Genomic DNA, 24,807 nt, shown 5'->3' on the forward strand with positions numbered 1-24,807 from the left:
TTCCAGTATCTTCTTCATTTCTTTCTTCATTGTTCTGAATTTTTTACAATGAATGGTGGCTAAGATTCAGGTGAAGAGGAAACCTTAACATTATTGGTGGTAATATAAATTATACTATGGAAGTCAGGATGGAGATTCCTCAAAAGACTCAAAATAGTATACCACATATGATCTACCTATATCATGACTAGTGTATATCCAAAGGAATTAAAGTTATTGTAGTATAGAGATACCTGAATACCTATGTTTATTTTGACATAATTCACAATAACCAAATTATGGAATTAGTGTAGGTACCTATCAATGATGGATGGGTAGAAAGTGTGGTAATGCACACAATGAAGTATTATTCAGTCATAAAGAAAAATAAAATCATGCCATTTGCAGGAAAATGGGTGGAAATGGATATCCATATGTTAAGCAAAATAATCCAGACACACAGAAAGACAAATATAGCATGTTTTCCCTCATTATGCTTAAATGTCAGACCCAAAACTTTGAAAATATAAGATGAAGAAAACACAATGAAAACAAGTCAAGACACAGGCACAGCAATACCTTCCTGAATGAGACTCCAAAAGATCAGGAAATAATAGCAAGAATCAACAAATGGGGCTGCATCAAACTGAGAAGATTCTGCCAAACAAAGGAACCAACCGAGTAAGGAGAAAGCCCAAAGAACAGGAAATCTTTTCCAGCTACTCTTCTGAAAGACCATTAATATCCAGAATATGTATTAAAAAAATAAAACAACTAACAAGACAAAACTTAAACGTAAAAGAAAAAAATCAATAGGCAAAAGAATTGAGCAGACATTTTTCTAAAGAAGTAAAGCCTGCCAAGGTGGTAAAGCCCTGGGATCCCAATGTCTTAGGAAGCTGAGGGAAGAGCGTTTAAGTTCAAGGTCAGCCTCAACAAATTAACAAGATCCTTTCTCCAAAGTAAAATAAAAATAAAGGGGCTGGGGGTTGTGACTCAGTGATAAAGCAATTGCCTAGCATGTGTGAGGCACTGGGTTGGATTCTCAGCACCACATCTAAATATATGGCTAAAATAAAGAGATCCATCAACTTCTAAAAAAATTTAAAACAATAAAAAAAATAATAAAGTTAGGGATGCAGTTCAATGGTAGAGCAATCCTAGGTTGAATCCCCAGTACCAGAAACAAACTAATAAACAAAGTACAAATGTTCAACATCTTCATCCATCAGGAAAATGCAATTCAATATTGCATTGAGATGCTCTCTCTCCCCGGTCAGAATATCATTCATAGAGCATATATGTTTCTATTGCTTTAAGGTATCAAGTTTGTGGTAATTACCTATATCATCCCTAGGAAATCAATATATGAAATGACATTAATGCTATCATATTGTTATCTTTAAAGAATAATTTTATATAAATCACAAAAATGCCAGTTGTCAAATCACAGTCCTAGACCTGATAGAGGATCCACAAACACTGACTAAAATACAGTGTTCATAAGCTATACTCACACATTTACATAGTACCTATGCCATGACAGATCTGTTATGAATGCTTGGGATACACAGAAAAGTAAAGCTGAGTGTCTGTTTTCAAGAAACACACCCAGCCTAGTTAGAAAAATGGACAAATAGAAATTGCAGTGATATGACATATACTACAATCTGAATTTAGAGAGATGCATTCCAGCATGGCCAAGAGAATATGAAAAAGTGAGATTAAGAATAGTGTGAATCAACCCAGAAACTGCAAATAGAACTGAATAAATGAAATATAGTGCAAGATCGGTCTTAATGGTGCTTGTGGTGCTTATTATATAAATTAATAAATAGGGGTTTGATTATTATATATTATTCGATCATAGTTTTTTGTATAGATAATATTTACTGAAAATTTATTTACAATAAATAACTTTACAAAGGTTATAAGAACTACCAAATTACAAATGCAAACTTTAAAAGCAGGAAGTATAAGTTTTTTCCACATACTATAGTCATCATGTGTGAAATCAAGCAATTCTTTGATTTTGATGGATACTCACAGAATACTTGCTTGGGTGATGTAAAAATGCAGTACTATGTTCCAATGCAACTGGTCCTACCTCATCAAATCTAGGTAATTATTAAAGAATCAATTAGTGACCCTACTCTCCTAGACTCATTCTGAATGTGACTCTTTCCTGAGAATAAATCATAAGACTAATTTTAACTCTGTATGAATTTATGAGCTTATTGTGCAAAAAAGAGATGAAATCTTAAATATTGAATTGCCACTCTAATGGTGAACCTCCTTCTCTTTATAGTAAAATTGAATTCATGAGATTTGCCTTTCTGAGGCAAATTCATGACTCGTTTTTTTTATAATTTGTGTGTGTGTGTGTGTGTGTTTGTGCTGTACCTTTAATATCATAAAGTGTTTTAAATACATTTTCAATTTAGATACTTGCCAGCATTATAGTAAATACCCATTGGTTCACATTCTTAAATCTATCATCAATGTTATTATCGCTTTTAATTTCCACTGCTAAGGGAAAGACTACATACTTTATAGTGATTTTTAAGGAAGTCGTGTTAAAAATTATTGAATACACTTTTTTATTTTGGAATAATTCTAGATTTACAGAAAATTTTCAATGGAAATATGAAAGTCCCATGTATTGCATACTCAATTTCTCTTATCACTATCATCTTACATTAATATTGTATACTTGCCACAAATAATTAAATGGTATTTGTTACATGTGATATAATAAAATATTAACATTATATAATAATCTAATAATGTTGCTATGTTATTATTAACTAAGTTCAATATATGTGATTTTGCTTAGTTTTTTTTTTTTTTTATCTAATATCCTTTTTCTTTTGTACTGAGGATTGAACCCAGGGGTGCTTAAACATTGAGTTCCATCACTGTATCCCTAGCTTTTTTTTTTTTTTTTTTTTTTAGGACAGAATTCTAAGTTTCTGAAGCTTACCTCCAACTTGAGGTCCTGCTGCCACAGCAACCCAAATGGTTGGGATTATAGTCATATATCATCATAACTGGTTCTAATGATTTTTTGTATAGTTTTTCCATTCCAGTATCCTATTAGAATACAGTGCAATTCGTGCCATGTCTCCTTTGACTTCTCTAAACTCTAAGCTTCTCATAATTCCTTGACTTTCACTCCTCTACACTGCTCTACATTTTAGGCTTATTTGATATTCTCATGGTTATAGTGGTGTTATGTGTTTGCTATACATTTTTAGAATGGAAAGTAAATAATTTTAATGTGTGTGTGTAGTGAATATTTATGGAATTTTGAGTGGGATTGCATTAAACCTATAAATCAAGGTGGGAAGAAATGACATCTTAACATTACTGAGTCTTCCATGTCATAAACAAGGAATATGTCACTACTGACTAAGATCTTAGATTTTTCTCATCAGTATTTTGTAATTTTCCAAAAGCAGTTATTATATAAATTTTATAATATGTACATCTAAGTGTTTAACTTTTGGAAGACTGCTATTTTAAATGGAATTTTTTCTTTGCTTTTTTCATATCAGTATTCCAATGTTCTTTGTTGGAAAGCTATTCACTTATATATTGATTTCATATCCTGAAAGCTTGCTATACAAGCTTTGCAGTTTGTTAAACCAAATAGTAGATTTAACAAATAATAGATTTCCTGAGGTATTCTACCAAGACAATTATTACATGCATGAATAAAGATAACTCAATCTCTGTACCTTTTATTTTGTTTTCTTGTCTTATTGAGTGGGGCTTCTAGTAACATGTTTAATAGCATTAGGGAAATGCTTGTTCCTAATCTTATGGAGAAAGAGTTTAGTTTTTAATAATTAAGCATTATCAGTTATATTTTTATGTGTATCTTTAATGCATTATGGTGGCTCCTTTTTTGAGTTTTTTTTTGACAGTTTTTATCATGAGTGGGCATTGAATTTATCAAATGTTTTCTTGCATCAATTAATATAATCATATGATTTTTTATTCATCTGTTGATCTGATGATATAGTCATATTGACCAAATAATATATGGTATGCTAATGATTGATTTAATCATATTTTTATCTCAACCAACAGCTAGTCTAATGTATTGCACTGAATACTTTATGAGTATTAGATCAATCCTGATTTCCTGGCCTGGACTCCCCTTACTCAATCTAGGCATAAACACAGTCAATCTTATTATTTGCAAAGATCTTAAGATTTCCTTTTTAATATTTTAATGTTAAATTTTACTTTTGTCATGTAAGTTGATATGATGTTTACATTCTTAGCTTGAATGGAGAAAACATTTTGAAAATCCTTATACAAACAGAAGTGCATATAAGTTTATAATCTTACATTCCACAAAAAATATTTATAGCATGACATAACATATGGAAAAAATTAGCTATATATATTAATATCATATGCAGTTTAGTCTCATGCATATTTGTTAACTTTTAATAGAATTTTAATAGAACATTTGACAGATAAAAATAATATCCCCAGTCTGAACACTATTCTACTTTCAGCTTTTGTGGGATCAATGTTTTTAGATTCCATATATGAGTGAAGTCATTGCTCCTTTATTTCCTTTAGACTCATCCATGTTGCCACAAATAAGTTTCATTTTTTATATTTCATTGTGTATGTACGTATGTATTTATTTGCTTTATTCATTCATCTGTCAGTTGACACTTAATTTGATTATATAACTTGGCTCTTATACATAGTGCTGAAAGAAATGTGGGAGGACAGATATATCCTTGACATACCAATTTCATTTACTTTTAATATATACCCAGTAGCTGGATTACTGGATTATATGGTAGCTTTATGTTTAGTTTTCTAGGAAAACTCTGTATTGTTCACACTGGGTTTTTAATACAAGACTTGCTCTGCAATACTGGAAAAAAGAACATAAAACTCCAATTTATTTTGAAGCATTGCAATTTAAACAATGAAACATTGAAAACTTATTTTATAAAAACTGTTTAATAAGTTTCTGAGAGACCCAATATCACACTTGCATTGGGTTATTGATACCAATAAATTAGTTTAAAGTGTTATTATAGGAGGCAGCACCCACTGTAGAATGATTCTTCAAATGAGAAAATACTACTTTGCCACCTGTTCTGAATGCTTGCAAAAATAATCACTTAGTAGGTTATGTAGTTATTTTCATGACCCACTGTCTTGGATTCTTTCTTATAATAGTCTTGTCAGTCACCACCTCTCCCCTGTATTCTTCCCATATATTCAATATTATTGTTATTTACACTGTTGCTTTGGTATTCTCTTTAATTTCACATTTATTTAAACCAACATTGTGATATTTCTTTTCCTTTACCTTCTTAATGTGTCCCTCTTTCTTAAGGGTAAATCACAATTCATAAGTCCTACTCATCTTGCTCTCCATGGACAACTCCGTGGATTCCACCACACCAAAACTCCCACTTGGCTCATTTATCAAGTTACATTATGAGACTTATAATGAAGAAAATTTTCAGACAATATACTAAACAAAAAATAGTGTCTGGCATTATATGATTGGATGAGAAAGAATAATAAGACTTTGGAAATTGAAATTCTATTCCACATAAGCAATTCTATTCAGAATTTTATTTTTTACTTTAGTTGAGTAACATCTTAACTTAAATGGTACTTAACTCAACTTCCATACAATCACTAATTCTTCTTTGCCTTTGAAATATTTACCTTAGATTAATGTGTACAGTTGCAATATCTAATGTCATTTACTTGGCTTTGGTAATATAGTTGAATAGGATACAGTTAAATATTTTCAAGGACGAAACCTCATGACAAGCTTCAACTTTAAAAACATGAACTCTAAATGCTCAGAAGCTAAGTGTTTGTTCATTATTAGGAATTTTGCTGAAGTCAATAATTCTCAAATTAGAATGATTAACAAGTGTTACACCCATATACACACACACAAAACACCTCACTTCATACAGTATTTAAATACTTAGAGATATTCTGTGCAACTTCTCTTCCAGATAATTAGTTAATGTCTATAATGTGCATTTTATTAGAATATAACTAAATATGAAACATACCTGTCTGAATATTAGATGGTTCTTTTATAGGTAACTAAGAATAATTAATCTTTAATGAGGAGCTTCCTATTATGAATCCACATACCCTAGATATAACTTGTGTTTAAGTTTATTTATCTGTGTCTGAGAAAAAAATGTGCATTTTTTGAATTTTTGGCTTGTTTTCATGTAAATAGCTACAATTTCAGGGAATATCCACAGGCAAAACAAAACAATATGCAATCATTTTGCAGGCCTCTTATCACCATTCCCTGATCTCTTCTTGGTGATAGATGATACTCTGCAGAATCAAACTGAAACTAAAATGATGAACTTATTGAGGTCAAGGTATTCCATAGGTTTTTACTTATATTTATCCTTCATGTTACCTGTCATGGATTTATTACATTAACTTTAAATTTTTCTTATTGTTTCTATAAATATTTCAATATTATAAACTTCCAGATCTCCGGAGAAAACAACACACAAACACCAGGTTGATAAGTTACAGACACAGCAGCAAATACTCAGTCATTGACCTGACTAGGATGCCTTGGTTGTTGTTCAATATAGTGCTAAACAACAATCAAGGTGATTATTATTCCTCTCAATATTTTATGCACTATTCACTAGAGCTTATTATATACTCCAAATTTTAATAAACATAGATATTTTGAAAGCGTTTGATTGATTTGTTGCAGAAATTATGATAGAATGGAATCCAAATATTACAGTCTTTTCAAATGTATAATTCAATTTTTATAGCCTACAATAAATTTCATACAGTGTAATTATAATTGATATGTAAAACAGGTACTTTTATCAGTATTGCCTCAATTATATTTCTTAAAGACTATTATTTCTAATTTAACATTTTAACTTTAATCCTGAATAATTCTACTGTCATTATTATTAATCATGCATTCAGATTAGGAGAAGAATATTCTTGTAAGGCGATTATTATAATATAAATCTAAGTTTCTTAAGACTACAAATCAGAGTATTGTTTAATACACTGTTTTAACACCTGTTAAACTATATATGAACAAATAAAATAATTTAGATAAAAAAGGAATGACATTGTGACTTTCTCAGTGGCTCCAAATGAATAAAACTCAAAATTCTTATTACAGATGCTGTTTCATACTAGTTTCCAAAAAAAAAAAAATGTTGCTTTAACTTTTGATCCTGAAACAATTTAAATTTTACAGTGGTATATTGTTTTGGTTTGGAATGCTCCCTGTGCAGAAACTGAGACAGAGACTTCATGCAGGTTTTTAAAAATTTAATTTTAGTTTTTAATTTTTTTAGGAGGTAATCCAGATAAGTAGAAGTGAAGGAGTAGAAAGAATGAAATAGAAAAGAATGGAAAATGAATTAAGTGTGCATTATTTAGCAGTGTGCCACTGTGGGAACTAGGGTTCAGGACAACTGTGTAATTTTTGCATCTATTGTATTTTTTAAAAATGTGAAGACTACTTACTGTGTCATTTAGTGTAGGATTCACTTGGGCTTTTTGTTGTTGTTGTTGTTCTTTTTTTAGGTACCAGGCACTTAACCACTGAACTACATACATCCCCATCCTTTTCTTTTTTAAAATTCCTTAGGGCCTTGCTAAGTTGCTAAGGATGGCTTTGAAATTTTGTTCCTCTTGCCTCAGCCTCCTGAGCTTCTGGGATTCCAGGCATGCACCACTGCACTGATCTTGGTGACTCATTTCTAATAAATGATATGAGGGACATCAGGCTTCTTCTTTCTTTCTTTGATCTCTTAGGCAAGTTCACTGCCATGTTAGGAAGACACTCAAGTAATATCACCGGAAGACCCTTCTGAAAAAGAATCACAACCTCTGGTTAACAGCCACATGAGCTAGCTATGAAAAGGATCTTTCAGGCGCTTTAGAAGGTTCCATATGACTGTCACTCAATTGGCATTCTAATTGCAACCTCATAAAAAGTCTGGAGCTGCAACCACCCAGAAAAGCCATTTTTAAATTCCTGACCCACAGAAACAGTAAGAATAAATGCTTCTTGTATTAAGCCACGGAATTTGAGGGGATTATTTATTACTATCAGTAGATAATTTATGCAAATTGAGGGCCTACTGAAGACCTGTGGAGAACTCTTGCTCCCTATTATTTAAGAGGTGCCCCCAGGCCATTAACATACCCAGATTCTGGGTAAATCTGTAAGGGGCTATTCTGTGAGTGTACCTTGAAAAACTCCTTAGTTTCCAAGAAGCTCTGAGACATGAAAATAGAGGCTGCTGAGGTAGGGCAGTGTTGGTATGTTTGAGAGCTGTATAACACAGCTGAGATGGGAAGAAACACATCAGAAGTGTCTGTTCCCCAGGCCACATATGGAGCCCCACTGTACTTTGTGTGTTGAGTAACATCTGAAAAAATTGAGGGACGGAATTTAATCCAAACTATATTAAGTTCTTTTTTAGAGGGATTTATTTTTCTGAATTCCACTTTTAAGACTAAAACATTTGATATATAAAAAAATTAACTGCTATTCTAGGGGTTATTTTTGCGAGATCAGATACCAATACTCAGGACCAAACTGGACAATGAAATTTATCTCAATATATTATAACTTGTGTTACATTTTGTATTATCACTCTTTTGTCATCACAAGGCAAAAAATTTCAATTACTAAGAAAGTGTATAAATTTACATTATATTACTCTATTCTAGTCAGCACACAAATATTGTGAAGTTAATGGTAGTTTAATTTTTCTATCTATGCACTATGTACTCTTCAGGATAATTTATACAGTTCTGAAAACCATCAAAATACAATGCAAGATCAATAACATTCTAGTTATCTGGTAATTGGAGCTTTTTCTCTGACCTGAGTCTAAATTAAAAAAAAAAAATTACGGTAGGCACAATTTTACAAAATTTTGTTAAAAACAATGGTGTTCCTCATGGAAAGAGCCAGTTCAAATCCTTACCTTCTATATCTTTGATATAGAAGATGTTTCTGATGAAAGCTTTTAAGAGTTTTGTTTATTTACAATGTCCACATTTTCTAGTCCTTGAATTGTAGAAGATAACCACCAAGGAGTTATTCGCATTTTTTATATATATCAAAGAACACATAAAGAAACTTATTGAGATTTTCAACAGTTCTCCTATCAGACAAGAACTAAATTGAACCAAAAATATTTTTTAAGAAGCATATGTCATCTTGTTGTTATAATCACCTACAGTATCTTTTGCTAATCCTTTCATTCATTTTATGACCATCTGAAAAACAGAAATGAACCATGAGTATTCTAATCCATTTTATGAGCACTTAAAAGCATCTTTTATTTTACTCTTACCTTTATTTCCTCTTGATTTACATTGCGTTTTTCTGTCAGTTAGGACTTATTCCCAGTTCCTCAACAGGTATGTAGTATTTGATTACAAGTCATATTTACATTGAGATTAATATTAAAAGCAATGATTTTTAATTTTTGCACAATAATAACAGCAGGATTTTAAAAATTACCATGAAATAGTGGTTAGTTAGGGGAATAAAGATCTCTCATACATAATAATATAATAGGTATTTTGAAAATTATTACACTTCTTTATTTTCTATTTTTAGATATATAGAACTCTGTATCATTACATTAAATTTTTATTTCATCTTATTAGAAAACATAGTAGAGAAATAAGATGCATATTTCTAGGTACTTCTTTATAATTACTGTTTTTTGGAGTTTAGTTTTAAGCTAAATTTCAAATGGTATATACATATTTAATATCTAACTTGTCATATATATGTATATATTAGTTCAACATAGAATAAAATAAATCAGAAATTCTTTTAGTTTTTATTAAACAAACATGCCTCTAATATACCCAACATGGTGAGGAACACTCCAATATAAAAGAAGTCTGACTTCTATAATTCTTCATGAAAGAATGGAAGTGACTGAAAGAACTGACTGGCTCCTCATATCTTAATCAGTTCATAATTAATGAATTAGATCATAAAGTGGACTCAAAGATATCCCTTTGGGATTATTTATATACTGATGATTTGGATCTCTTAAAAGATTATCCATAGCTTCAATTATAGTATTCAAATACTGATTTACTACTCTGATAGCCACTTTTTCTTACAAAACTGAATATTTCCTGATTATAATTTTTGTTATCAAATATATTTGTTATTAGGAGACAATTTGCAAAGGAAAAACCATTCAAGCTCCAATTATAAATGCTGATTCATATAGTAGAGTCATATGTAACTTATAGAGGTTACTGAGAAATAGGCCATGAACTCTGTAATTATAGCTATGCAATAACTATGCAATAAAATATTTTCTTTTTTTACTGAATAACTTCTAATAGAATTCATGCAATATTGCAAAACATAAGTGATTAGGAATATATCTGCTTACATATTAAAATAATTTTAGGAGAAATTTCCTATAAAACATTTAGTTTTATCTACTCAATTTTAATTATTTGATTTCAAGTTTCTAAGAATATGATTTTGGAGGAGTACCTTCAGTATTGAATTCATAAACATCTACAAAACATTTAAGAATAGGGACAGTTGAATCTAGATGAAAGAATTTGAGTTTGACCTATGTAGAGAAAATAAGAGATAGTTCCTGCCATGTGTGGGGTGGTCACTTTATACTAAGCATCTCATGTACACACTGATTGATTGCTCAAGCTCACTGCTTAGTGTGGGGCCTGAGCTCTGGCCAGAAGTAGCAAAGACATACTGTAACAAATTAGTGGTCGCTGGGCCTTGGCAAGAAGGTGGACCACATCAGAGTAAAAATGTGGAGCAGGCTGAGGAGGGCCAAGAGGGGCATGGGATATGCTGGTTAGAGTCCATGCAAGGGCAGGTATCCTGAGAGGCCAACATTACAGTCCTCAAGGTAGTGATGTGTTGAGTGCCATCTGGGAAGCTGAACTGGGGTGGAAGTGATACCACAGAGGGATAGAATCCCCTTCCTTTGGGTTCCCTAAAAGAACACACCCCACAGGCAGGAAGAAATATGCAGGGAAAACTGAAGTGTGATTTTTAGCAGAAACAAGTAAAAGTCAGGCACATCTCTCTTCATCATGGAATCATGGAGGTCAAGATGGCCTCTGAGAGCAACTGGGCCCTGCGAAACCTGGTGGTCCAGATTGTCTTAAGATGAAAGGCCACAGACCACACCAAATAGTCTGGAATTTCAGAATACATTGGTTACTCAAAAGGCACACTAATGGTTCCATATATAATGATCTCCCAGGAATCTAAGAACTGAAAATAAATTCCAACTACTCCAGACAAGCTATCAGGCTTAGACAAATCTGCTCATCTAAATTCAGAATTTTTAAACGTGTAAAAGTGCATTCTGAAAAAAAGTACTTAATATTTAATTTTTGTAATGATTCATTGAAGTTACACATATTTACAAGACACCTTGTGCTATTTCAATTCACGTATACATTGTGTAGTGTTTGAATTATGGTAAATATATCTCCTCAAACACCAATAATTCCTTTGTGGTTAAAATATCTAAAAACATTTCTTCTTTTTTTTTGAATTGTACAGTACATTATCATTTCCTATAGTCACTCTGTTTTGCAAGGAACACCAGAACTTATTTCTTCTACATATTTTTAAAATAGTCCCATTGAATTGGAAGGGGAGCCTCAGGGTTATACACAATTACATATAAGAGGAAAGGAGGAGTAGGAGAAAAATTATATAAGTGGAAGAAACGATTTATAGTAGAGGGGATGGAGAGAGAGAAGGGGAGGGGAGGGGAGGGGAGGGGTGAGGGGACAGTGGAGAATGGGATAGACAGCAGAATACATCAGTCACTAGAAAGGCAATTTGTAAATCAATGGAAATATAACTGATGTGACACAGCAATCTGTATACGGGGTAAAAATGGGAGTTCATAACCCACTTGAATCAATCTGTGAAATATGGTATATTAAGAACTATGTAAGGTTTTGAACAACCAACAATAAAATAAAAAAAAAATAGTCCCATTGATCAATCTATCACTAGCTCCATCTTTCTCCAGCTCTCTCAGCCTCTGGTAACTACTATTCTACTCTGTACTTCTAGGAGATGAACTTTTTTAGATTCTGTATGTGAATGAAATCACATGGTAGTGTTCTTTCTGTGCCTGGCTTATTTTGTATAAGAAAATTGTTATTCCAGAGGAAATGAAATCGGTATGTCAAAGAGACTTCTGAAATCCCATGTTTATTGAAGCACTATTCACAATCGCCTGAAATTTGAAATAACCAAAGTGTGTATCAATGATGAATGGATAAAGAAAGTACGGTACATATACACAATGATTACCACTTAACCATAAGAAGCGTAGGATTCTGTCAATTGAAAAAACAAGAATGGCACTGCAGGCATTATGCTGCTTAATATTTTAAATATAAATCCTTTAATTCTGAAACAACAGTGTTAAACATACACAAAATGTTTTGGACTTTGTATATACTCACTTGGAAAACTCATAGGTCTTTCTGAGCCAGGAACAGGAAATAAACATTTTAGAGAATTTGGTGCTTCTTATAATAGTGTTTCATTATAGACAACTATATGTGACTCCCCTGAAAAAGCTGTGACTATTATCTCTAAATATCATCTCTAAAATGGTGAGAATATAATCTGTGCTTAAAACTTAACACGAATCAGTAAATTAAGTATTTACTAAAATCAATCAATGAAAAATGTCACCTTTATAATTATTAAGATATATAAAATACCATGCACCTGGACACACACTTATATACACACACACATAGCAGCATAACAGCTCTTACTTGGCTCAGGTATGTTCTCTCCAATTTTCATGTTCTTTTAATTTTTAACATTTGCCTCTATTCATTCTTTGGGAGACTGTAGAAAGAACAGATCATCTAGCTTGTTTTGGAGTGTGTTGTTTTAAAACTGTTGTTACTCCAGGTCAAAGAATCCTTCTTGACACCATCTATCGCATTTAATAATGGAAGGTTTAAAACCACAGTCTAAAATAATAAAATGCTCTGCATTTCAAGGAATGATTCTTGAGCATAATTCAAAGGGTATGAGTAACCTGGTGCAGGGTTTCCTAGTTTGCTACAAAATGCTTTCATGATGTCATATTATCATCATTTTCAAGCCACTTATTTTGTCTTTAATAACATATTGCTTTTTTTAAGAGAGAGAGAGAGAGAGAGAGAGAGAGAGAGAATTTTTTAATATTTATTTTTCAGTTTTCGGTGGACACAACATCTTTATTTTATTTTTATGTGGTGCTGAGGATCGAACCCAGCGCCCTGCTCATGCCAGGCGAGTGCCTTACCGCTTGAGCCACATCCCTAGCCCCAATCATGTCTTATTTTTCTTGGTTGTTTCAGTCATTACTTTTTTGTTCTCTTCTTTTCCTTTCAAACAGTTTTCTAGTGCTACCCACAATGAAGAGCTACAGACTGGTTGTTTTCTCAAAATTCAAGAAGATGGATATCCAAGGTAAAGGCATTTACAGGTTAGTTTATCTAAGGCCAGTCTTCTTGGCTTGCAGCCGGCCACCTTCTCCCTGTATTTTCATGTGCTATTCCCTCTGTGTGTGTCTATCCTAACATTATCTTTTTATAAGGATGAATATTGTATAAATTGCACCCCCTGCCAGCCTCATTTTACCTTTATTATCTCCGGAAGAAGAATTCTAGGAATATGGTCATATGCAGGAAAAACAAAGATATGACAAGTTTTTAAATAAAGGCAGATTTAAAAAAAATATGTCAAAAAACTTTTTAAAGTTCCTAGGAAATTATGTAAATTACCATTTTTAGAGCCTTTATAGGCATTTCCATTTTCAAGTACTAGTATTATATGTAAATACAAATCTCTTATTCAATTTCATGGCTTTTCATTATGCTTAATTATTTGCCTCAGTCTGGCTAAGCACAGAATCACGAGCCACTCAAGCAGGAACAAAACTTTATTTTTGAAAAAGCCGCCAATACTCCGTTAGCGCTGGCAAGGGGGGGGGGACCTCCCCCGGAATTCCCTCCTACTATCCTTCCCCAACCAATGGGAACTCTCCAGGAGTCCCGTAACATGAGTCCTGTAGCAGGCCAAGGTGAACAGCAGGAGTCCAATTTCCATATGAATGTAAATCTTAACATAATCATATCATCTCACTGGCTAGCTGGTGTCACCTTACAACCGAAAGTGCCATGCATCATATTATTTGCTTGTGGCTCCTAGCAATTATTAGCATTATATAAATACTCTCCCTATTGTCACTACACAGATCATAAAAGTAGAATAGAAGCTTAGTTATAAAATGAACATACCATTAATTAAAAACCCTTCAGCATTTTCAATGAAAAGACATTTTATGGGAGGCTAGTCAGCTTTCCAGTGCAGTAATAAAATAGGTGAGATAATCAAAATAAAGGAAGAATAAATGTTTATTCAGGCTCAAAGTTTCAGACATTTCCTCTATGGTGGTTTGACCCTGTTACTTTTGAGCTGTGGCATGTCAGAACATCATGACAGAACATCTCATGACTGAGAAGCAAGGAGAGAAAGAGGAAGAGGCCACAGTCTAAATATTCCCTTAAGAATAAGTCCCATTGACCTAACTTACTTCTACCAGACCCCACTTTCTAAGGGTTCCACCACCTCCGAAGTACACCACCATCTGCCTTAATTGAAAGGACATTTAAATCTAAGACCATAATAGAAGTCCTTAATGGGAAGATTAAAATTCATGCAAAAACAGGTAAATGGATGGCACTGGAGAAAATAATGCTAAGTGAAGTTAGTCAGTCCCCAAAATCAAATTCCCAATGTTTCCTCTGATGTAAGATGACGGACTCATAATGGCATTGGGAGGGGGAGCATGGGAGGAATAGAAGAACTCTAGACAGGGCAGAGGGGGTGGCTGGGGAAGGGCAGGGGTAGGGGTTAGCAGTAATTGTAGAATGTGATAGACATCATTATTCAAAGTACATGTATGAAGACATGAATTGTTGTGAACATACTTTATATACAGAGATATGAAAAATTGTGCTCTATATGTGTAATAAGAATCGTAATGCATTCCACTGTCATGTATATAAAAAATAAAATCAATTAAATATTTTTTAAAAGAATTCATACAAAAATATAGTGAATGAATAATAGTCATTAGTAATAATTATTAATTAATTACTTAATAATAGAAAATAATCACTGCATGATGAAAACAAAACAGCTTCTTATTCTTTCTTTTTGCTCTTTGTAATCCCTAAGCACATTTAGTGGTTCATCTCAGATAAATGTCTATGGGTCACTTAGCTCAGAAAGGTGACTGGCCCTATTCCAGAAGCTTAGGACTTTGAGCACCTGCTAGGAGCCACAAGCATATATACGATGTATGGCACCTTTGGTTGTAAAGTGACGCCAGCTAGCCACTGAGATGATTATGTTAAAATTTACATTCATATGCAAACTGGACTCCCGCTGTTCACCTTGGCCTGCTACCGGACTCAAGTTACGGGACTTTACGGGACTGCTGGAGAGTTCCCATTGGTTGGGGAAGGATAGTAGGAGGGAATTCCGGAGGAGGTCGGAGGAGACGGGGGGTTCCGGGACGCGCGGTTCCGGTCAGACACCCTCGTGGGAGGACCGGTTTTTGACTCGCTGGCGCGGAGAGTGTTAGCGGCTTTTTCAAAATAAAGTTTTGTTCCTGCTTCAGTGGCTCGTGATTCTGTGCCCAGCCAAGACTGCGGCATTTGGCGGCCCGTGCGGGGAACGCCTGAAGCTTAGAGGTGAGTAAATTGCTCGCCCCTGAGGGAAGGCGACAGGATGGATGACCTTCTCAGAAAACAATGTGTTCTTGTTTTGATTTATTTTGTTTTTATTTCGAGCTCCCTAGCCCTAGAATTTTCTCAGGCGAACTGGAAAAAATGGTTGGCTCAAGGTTTGAAGTTATTCAGCCCTGAGAAAGAGAAAATTGATACAACCATTGTCTGCTCCGTCTTTGTTTCATTCTGCTTCGGCTTTGTTTTATCCTACCTTATTGGGTTAGGTTATAGTAGATTAGAATCCAATAAAAAACAAACCGAAAAACTGTTAAGTAAATTGTTAGAGGTCCAGACTATGGTAGAAAAAACGCTAGGTCAAGCAAAAGAGAAGGTCTCTCAAGCTAGTCAGACAGAGGAGAATTTAAAGAAAGCAAGCTTAGAGGACAAGCAGCCATCAGGTGGAGAATTACAACAGGAGGTTGCTACCAACTCCGTTCTATCACCAGAGGGCGTAACTCAGCCAACAGCTCCATCTACCGCTGAGCGGCCCTCAACTACCGTAGTTGATGGACGGAATTCTGAGGCAGGACCCCAAAGATTAGCATGCCCTGTACTTGAGCAGGCAGGAGGGCAACGAATTCACCGTGCTTTAGATTTCAAAACAATAAAGCAATTAAAGGAGGCTGTAACGACCTATGGGCCGCAAGCTCCCTTCACAATAAGCATGGTTGAATCTGTTACCAACTTGGACATGACACCAGCAGATTGGGCTAACATGTGTCGATCTGTGCTAAACGGAGGACAATATTTGTTATGGAAGGTTGCCAATGAGGAATTTTGCATGGAGACAGCTAGGCGAAATGCAGAAGCTGGGTACCCTCAAAGAAATATGGACATGCTATTGGGAAAGGGACCATATGAAGGTCAAAGACAGCAAATTGAATATGACCCTGGCGTATACGCACAAATTGCTGTAGATGCAGTTAGGGCATGGAAAACTTTACAGGGGCATGGAGACTTACAAGGTCAATTATCTAAGGTAATACAAGGAACTAATGAACCTTATGCTGAATTTGTAGATAGACTTATTCAGTCAGCCTCTAGGATATTTGGAAATACAGAACAGGTAATGCCATTTATAAAACAACTGGCTTATGACCAAGCAAATCGTTGCTGCAGAGAGGTCATTAGACCATGGAGACATGAGGATTTAAACACATATATTAAATTATGTAGAGACATTAATGAACAGGGGCAAGTCTTAGCAGCAGTACAACAGGCTTTAGATGCCAGGCCAAGAACATGCTATAATTGTAATCAAACAGGACATTTTAAAAGGAGTTGCCCCATAAGAGGAGGGTTTAACAAAGCTGGATATCAAAGGAATAGAATACCAGGTATTTGCCCACGATGCCGTAGAGGGAGACATTGGGCTAATGAATGCCGTTCTCAAACCACCATAGAGGGTATTCCGTTATCAAAAAACGGACAAGGACCAAGTGTTTACCCACGATATCGTGGAGAAAGGTATCAAGCTCCATTGCCAAAAAACGGACTAGAGGGCCCAATGCCCCGGGGCCCCAAACCACAAATATATGGGGCAATGGAGGAACCCAACAGCCCCATCAAGGTAGTGCCCAGGACGCATTATCCATTAAATCCCTCATCAGACAAACTAGAGGGAGCGCAGGGCTGGACATCTGCGCCTCTGCCAGAGCAGTACTAACCCCAGAGATGGGAATTCAAATCATTCCCACAGGAGTAAAAGGACCTCTTCCCAAAGGAACAGTAGGCTTATTATTGGGACGCAGTTCTTCTACACTAAAAGGACTTATGATAAGTCCTGGGGTAATTGATCCCGATTATGAAGGTGAAATAAAAATTATAGCTAGTTCTCCAAGAGGTATATCAGTAATTTCACCAGGAGATAGAATAGCACAGTTATTAATAATACCCAGCCTGCATGATAAATTTTCCAGTTGTAATGTAGAAAGAGGTTCCAAGGGATTAGGCTCCACAGGTGTAGATTGGGCTATGCTGTCTTTAAATTTAGATTCTCGCCCAATGCTAAAATTAAAAATTCAAGGACATGACTTTAATGGGCTGCTGGACACAGGTGCTGACCTCAGCATAATATCTCGTCAAGAATGGCCAAAACATTGGCCATTACAACAAGCCACTCAAACGCTTCGAGGCCTAGGAGTGGCAACAAATCCCCATAGAAGTGCTATGGTATTAGATTGGAGGGATCCTGAAGGATGTGAAGGAACTATACAGCCCTATGTATTGGATCATCTTCCTGTAAATTTATGGGGACGAGATGTCCTAGATCAATTAGGATTGACATTAACAAATAACATCAATCCTAACGCGCCCACTACTAGGGCTAAACAAGGCTTTAGGAAAGAAAAAAGATTAAGAGAACAAGAACAAGGTATGACAGCACCTATTCAAATAGATCAAGAAATAAATAGACATGAATTGGGTTTTCAGAAAGGGCCACTGAGACAATCAAAATTACTTGGAAATCAGAAAGACCAGTGTGGGTTCCTCAGTGGCCCTTGACTAAAGAAAAGATACAAGTAGCCCATGACTTGGTCAGACAACAGTTAGCGGAAGGACATATACAACCTTCCGTATCCCCCTATAATACTCCCATTTTTGTCATTAAAAAGAAATCTGGTAAATGGAGATTATTACAAGATTTAAGAGCCATTAATAATGAGATGGTTATTATGGGACCTGCTCAATCAGGGATTCCTCAATTGTCTGCTTTACCAAAAACCTGGCATGTTTTAGTTATAGATATTAAAGATTGTTTCTTTTCAATTCCAATTCATCCCGAGGATAGTCCACATTTTGCATTTACTATCCCTGCACTGAATCATGAAGGTCCTGATCAGAGATATGAATGGAAAGTACTCCCTCAAGGGATGGCTAACAGCCCAACTATGTGTCAAATTTATGTTAATAAAGCAATCCAGCCACTTAGAAACCAAAATCCTGAACTACAAATATTTCACTATATGGATGATGTGTTACTGGCACATAAAGATAAAAACACATTACTAGAATGTTATGCCACACTTACAAATTTATTGAAAAATTATAATCTAGAGATAGCAATAGATAAAGTACAATTAAATCTTCCAATTAATTATTTAGGAGTTCTATTATCCTCAACCATGGTCCGTCCACCAAAAATTCAAATACGAGTAGATCAACTCAAATCACTTAATGACTTTCAAAAGTTATTGGGAGACATAAATTGGATAAGGCCTTATCTAGGCATACCAACAGGAGAGTTAGGACCTTTATTTGATATTCTAAAAGGTCCATCAGATCCAAATTCACCCCGCATGTTAACGCCTGAAGCAAGAAAAGTATTAAAAATCATTGAAACATATATGGAAAATATGCATTTGGATAGAATTGATATAAGTTTGCCTTTATTATTTATTGTACTACCAACAAAAAATATTCCTACAGGAGTATTTTGGCAAGAAGGTCCATTATTGTGGATACATTTATCTTATTCCCCTAACACTATTCTTACTAGATATCCTGAGGCTGTAGGACAATTAATACTCAAAGGAATAAAAGCAGCTAAGGGAGTGTTTGGGATTTCTCCCAATAAAATTATTACTCCATATACTATGGATCAAATTGATGAGTTAGCTAATGAGTTAAATACTTGGGCAATAATCCTGTGTAAAACTAGTGTTTCATTTGATAATCACTTACCATCTAATCCTTTGTTGTCTTTTTGGTCTAAGCATCCTGTAGTTTTTCCAAAAATGACAAGAAAAACCCCTATCATAAATGCTCCAAATATATTCACTGATGGGTCAAACAATGGTACAGCAGCAGTAGTTACTCCTGATCAAACTTTTACATTTTTAGTACCCAAACAATCAGCTCAAAAGGTAGAGCTTAATGCAGTATTACAAGCTTTTATGATGTTTAAAGATTCTGTATTTAATTTATTTTCTGATAGTCAGTATGTAGTTAATGCTATTAATTCCCTTGAAGATGCTGGTAGGATTTCCCCTTCCTCTACTGTTTTCTCTTTGTTTTCCGCTATACAAAGTCTAATCTGGGACCGAAAAGATCCATTCTTCATAGGTCATATCAGGGCACATACAGGATTGCCTGGAGCCCTTAGTATGGGCAATGAACTAGCAGATAAATCTACACATGACATACATATTTTCTCCACAATAGAAGAAGCTATAAATTTTCATAAAAGGTTCCATGTCAATGCTAATACTTTACAAAAGCGTTTTAAAATAACTAAAGAACAGGCCAGACATATAATAAAACAATGTCAAAATTGTGTGACATTTTTACCACAAGTTAATCTTGGAGTCAATCCTAGAGGACTAATACCTAACCATATTTGGCAGATGGACGTCACACACTTGCCAGAATTTGGAAAATTAAAATATTTACATGTTACAGTTGATACCTCTTCCGGATTTTTGATGGGCTCCCTTCATGCCGGAGAAAAAACTAAAGATGTTATAGCTCATTGCTTACAAAATTTTGCCACTGTGGGCGTTCCAAAACAGTTAAAAACGGACAACGGTCCTGGTTATACTTCCTCCTCTTTTAAACAATTTTGCTCATCATTTGGTATTACTCACATAACAGGAATTCCATACAATCCACAAGGACAAGGCATAGTTGAAAGAGCTCATCAAACTATTAAAATGTACTTATTAAAACAAAAGGAGGGAATTGGAAAGGGGTATATATCCCCCAAAGATAAACTTAAAATAACCCTTTTTACTCTAAACTTTTTAAATTTAGATTCATCGGGACTTAGTGCTGCGGAAAGACATTTGTACCCCAAAAATGTACATAAGCCTAAGGTACTTTGGAAAGATATTCTAACAGGACAATGGAAAGGCCCGGATCCAGTGATAGTCTGGAATCGGGGCGCTGTCTGTGTTTTCCCACAGGATGAACAGCAACCGATTTGGATTCCAGAGAGATTAACTAAAACAATTTCTACAGAAAAAGAAGATGATTTGACTCAAATCCATAACAGCTGACATCCAGAGCTCCAGCTTGGCTATTCTTACATCTGCGACAGTGATTAACCAAGGTTTTTTTTTTCAGTATCTATTTTATTATTGCATTTTTCCACATCATAAAGTTCTATTTTATTTTTGAGCTCATACAAACCTAGGTTAATGTTTTTCTGATCAGTTTTATTTTTTGACTGTGTTTTATTTTTTATTTATTTATTTATTTATTTATTTTTTTTTTTTTTTTTTTGACTGTGGAGTTTTTAAACATTGCAATGGAGATTTCACCTAAGTATAGTTACAAGGCCTTTATTTACTATTGTCTTATGTGTTGTATGTTGTGTGCACACTTCTGTTTTGTGTTGTATGTCTGTATGTGTGTATGTCCATATTTCTTATATGAGGAGCGCTCATGAAAAAATGGATCCGAATTTTTTCTTTATTCACGTGATTTATATGGTTTAATTTAAATTAGGTGAACAGCTGTTTATGATTGTTGTTAAAGATGGTTAACAGATCTGTTTGTTTACTAATTTAAATTTGGTAAACGGCTGTTAAGGATTGTTTTTAAAGGAGTTTAACAGATCTGTTTGTTTACTTTCACCTTTTCTTTTTATTATATTTAATAATTCTGTTCAGGATAATGTCTCTTTACCATCATTGCCAGAATTTCCATCTCCATCCCAATTCCAGTGAAGACTGAGATAAAACCAAACTACAGCTTCTATGATAGCTATCACAGTAAACTGTATAAACTGATGCATCAATGAATATAACTCAACAAGTAATGCTATCAAGGACTTGATTTACTTTGGGAGGATATGGACATATTGATAGACTCCTCCAATTTGAACTGCTTGCAGAACTTGCCTGGACTATATATCAGTTGCATACATTGTGAAATATCATCTGGTGCACCGAATTGTGGTACTGCTGGCATATTTTTGCTGATGGTGTCACCAGTGATGCAATTTCCTTGCCAGCTCACCCCATGTTTATTGTGGTAATACTGGCATATCTTTGCTGATGGTGTCACCAGTGACGCAATTTTTCCAAAGGAGCCGTCAATTGGCTTGGTGTCATGGCATTTCTGTATCCTCCTCCCTTCTACTAGTGATGGTCTAAATTTGGGGGCCAACAGAGGTGAGGCAAAGAACCTCACCCCCCCACTGGCACCAAGGCTAAATTTGGGGGCCAACAGAGGTGAGGCAAGAACCTCACCCCCCCACTGGTGCATAGGCCTATCCACAAGCATGGCTGAATGCTGGACCGGTAGTCAGCGACGGGTTGCTCTGATTACAGTGGATTCAACCTAAGACAGGAAGCTGACGCCTAAAGGTCAGTTCTCCCATGACGGGTAAGAACCATATGTTAAATTGGACAACCTACCAGGCACGGTCCCTAGCCACATTGCTTGTTGCTTAATTAAACAGAAGGGGGCAGATGCTAGGAGCCACAAGCATATATACGATGTATGGCACCTTTGGTTGTAAAGTGACGCCAGCTAGCCACTGAGATGATTATGTTAAAATTTACATTCATATGCAAACTGGACTCCCGCTGTTCACCTTGGCCTGCTACCGGACTCAAGTTACGGGACTTTACGGGACTGCTGGAGAGTTCCCATTGGTTGGGGAAGGATAGTAGGAGGGAATTCCGGAGGAGGTCGGAGGAGACGGGGGGTTCCGGGACGCGCGGTTCCGGTCAGACACCCTCGTGGGAGGACCGGTTTTTGACTCGCTGGCGCGGAGAGTGTTAGCGGCTTTTTCAAAATAAAGTTTTGTTCCTGCTTCAGTGGCTCGTGATTCTGTGCCCAGCCAAGACTGCGGCAAGCACCCCTCTCCAGTTAACAACATGAGATCTCTACATTGAGCTGGAATGAAAGCCTGCCGTACTAGGTAGAGAAGATTACTCAAAGCTACATCTTCACAAGAGAGCGGTTTAAAATCCGTATTGTTTTGCTACTGGACATGAACAGATAATGTGGTCCAAAGAGAAAGACAAATAAATTGGTTTCATACACCAGTGTAACATTGGAGGTGCATCACACACACACACACACACACACACACACACACACACACATGCATACACACAGACATTGTGGTGAGGGGTGGAAAATTCACTTTGACAGAAGAACAGTTGATGTCACTATCAGCCTCCTTTTTATATTTTTAAAAAATATAGTATGAGAATCTGAGACTTGAATCTGTTCCAATGTGCTCACACACATACACACACACACACACACACACACACACACAAATACAGACATGAGTAGGATACAAATATGGACAGATCCTGCCTTCTCAATGGTACCAAAAAGATGCTGAAATAGACCCAGAGTCTGGATTTCTTACTTTGGAAAACAATGAATCCCTATTGTTTGTGCCTCAGTTTACTGTTGTTGTTAAAGTCAAAAGCAACTTAAATAATGTCATTTTTATTTGAAATATCACTCATTATATATTTGTATTTAACTTTTATTTATTAAGATTTTTATTTTCATAGGTATTTCTAAATAGAAATATGATAATATTATTTAAATTATGAGAGCTGAAGTTGAATAATATTATATATTATGTTCTATATTTCTCCATAGTGATACACAGTTTTTTATGCTTACAGTTGATATTTTCTTTGATTCCCCTGTAACATTCAATTGTGAGTGGTGATAGGGCATGCAATTTTTGTAACCCATTCCATGCTGTACCCTAGTGTTCATATTTTTTTGTCCACATGATCTAGTCATATGTAGTTTTCTTCTCCTTGGAGAAATAATAAAAGAAATGGTGCCTTTGAAGAAAATTTTTGTTCACTTCTTAAGTCCTTAGGATTCCTGCCTTGACTGAGAGTCAACATTTGTCCACCTAACATACCACTAAAACCTACCCATTTATCATCATTTTAATTCTAAGATCCTCTTTACATTGAAAGAAGAAATGTGCACCTTTCACTAAGAGATTTAATTAAAGAAAAGAAATTTCAACTTATCTTAGTTGATCCAAATGCACTGATTTCTTTTTCAGAGAGAATATATATGCTCTTATTTGTAAACTCACAATTTACATTTAAATCTATATACTTTGGAGAGTTAGAGGAAATGCTACTATTAATCAATCCAGTTCAATCTCAGGCATAGACTAGAACTATTTCAAACAAACAGGGTGTATGTGGTAAACCTACTTATAAAGGATCAAAGCTATTTGGATGTTTAACATCTTTTCCTCTGAGGAAATCAACCCATATAGTCCTGAACAGGGGTGGAGGGTGGTGCTGGGAGTGAAGCAGTGTAGGATGTGAACAGGGGTGTCCTACCACATACTTTTCAGGGGTGGAAGTTATTGATACAAGCAGTTTAGTTTCAGAAACCTCTATTCCATATGTGTACACACATACATGTGTGTATACCTATATTCCCTTTATTAGATATACGAATATTGCTTTGTAGGTTCCAACCGATGTAATTTTTCTTTTGAATTGTAGCCTGAGATGATAATTGAAGTTATCAGCAGCAATTTTTCCACCATATGTATAGTCTACCTTTCAATAAAATCAATATATAAAAGGTTACAGAGAGGAAAATAATAAAAAAAATAGGAAAATAATTTCTAGATAGATCCAGTTATACTTGAAATTTGTGTCATAAGAAACATCCCAGTTTTATGACCTATAAAAGTTCTATATATGTTCTAATTAGATTGAGTTTGATTATTTTTAATTCAACTGGCTGAGTCTTAAAACAGCATTTTGCCATTTTAAGATTTTAAAGAATTGGGATGGAGGGGAGAGAGTGAAAAACCAAGAGAATAAGAGAAATTAAGACAGAAAAATCCTTAATTCTGTGAGTCAGGATCATGATGAGTATGGGAGAATGTATACTATTTTCATGTTTAATGTGCCTTTTAGGAATGTATACTATCTGGACACAGAAAGTATATTCAGAAGAATTATTATAAAGCTAATATATTCAGTAGAT

At 34.9% G+C, this 24,807-nt stretch overlaps 1 protein-coding gene across 1 annotated transcript in view; it reads right to left on the reverse strand.

The window, feature by feature from the left end:
- The window catches only part of EYS (eyes shut homolog), a gene marked incomplete at its 5' end in the record, with an annotated part of 1,607,607 nt that overhangs the window by 816,847 nt on the left and 765,953 nt on the right, over window positions 1-24,807 (reverse strand).

Source organism: Spermophilus citellus (assembly GCF_964194105.1).
Source record: "Spermophilus citellus genome assembly, chromosome: 5".
NCBI lineage: Eukaryota > Metazoa > Chordata > Mammalia > Rodentia > Sciuridae > Spermophilus > Spermophilus citellus.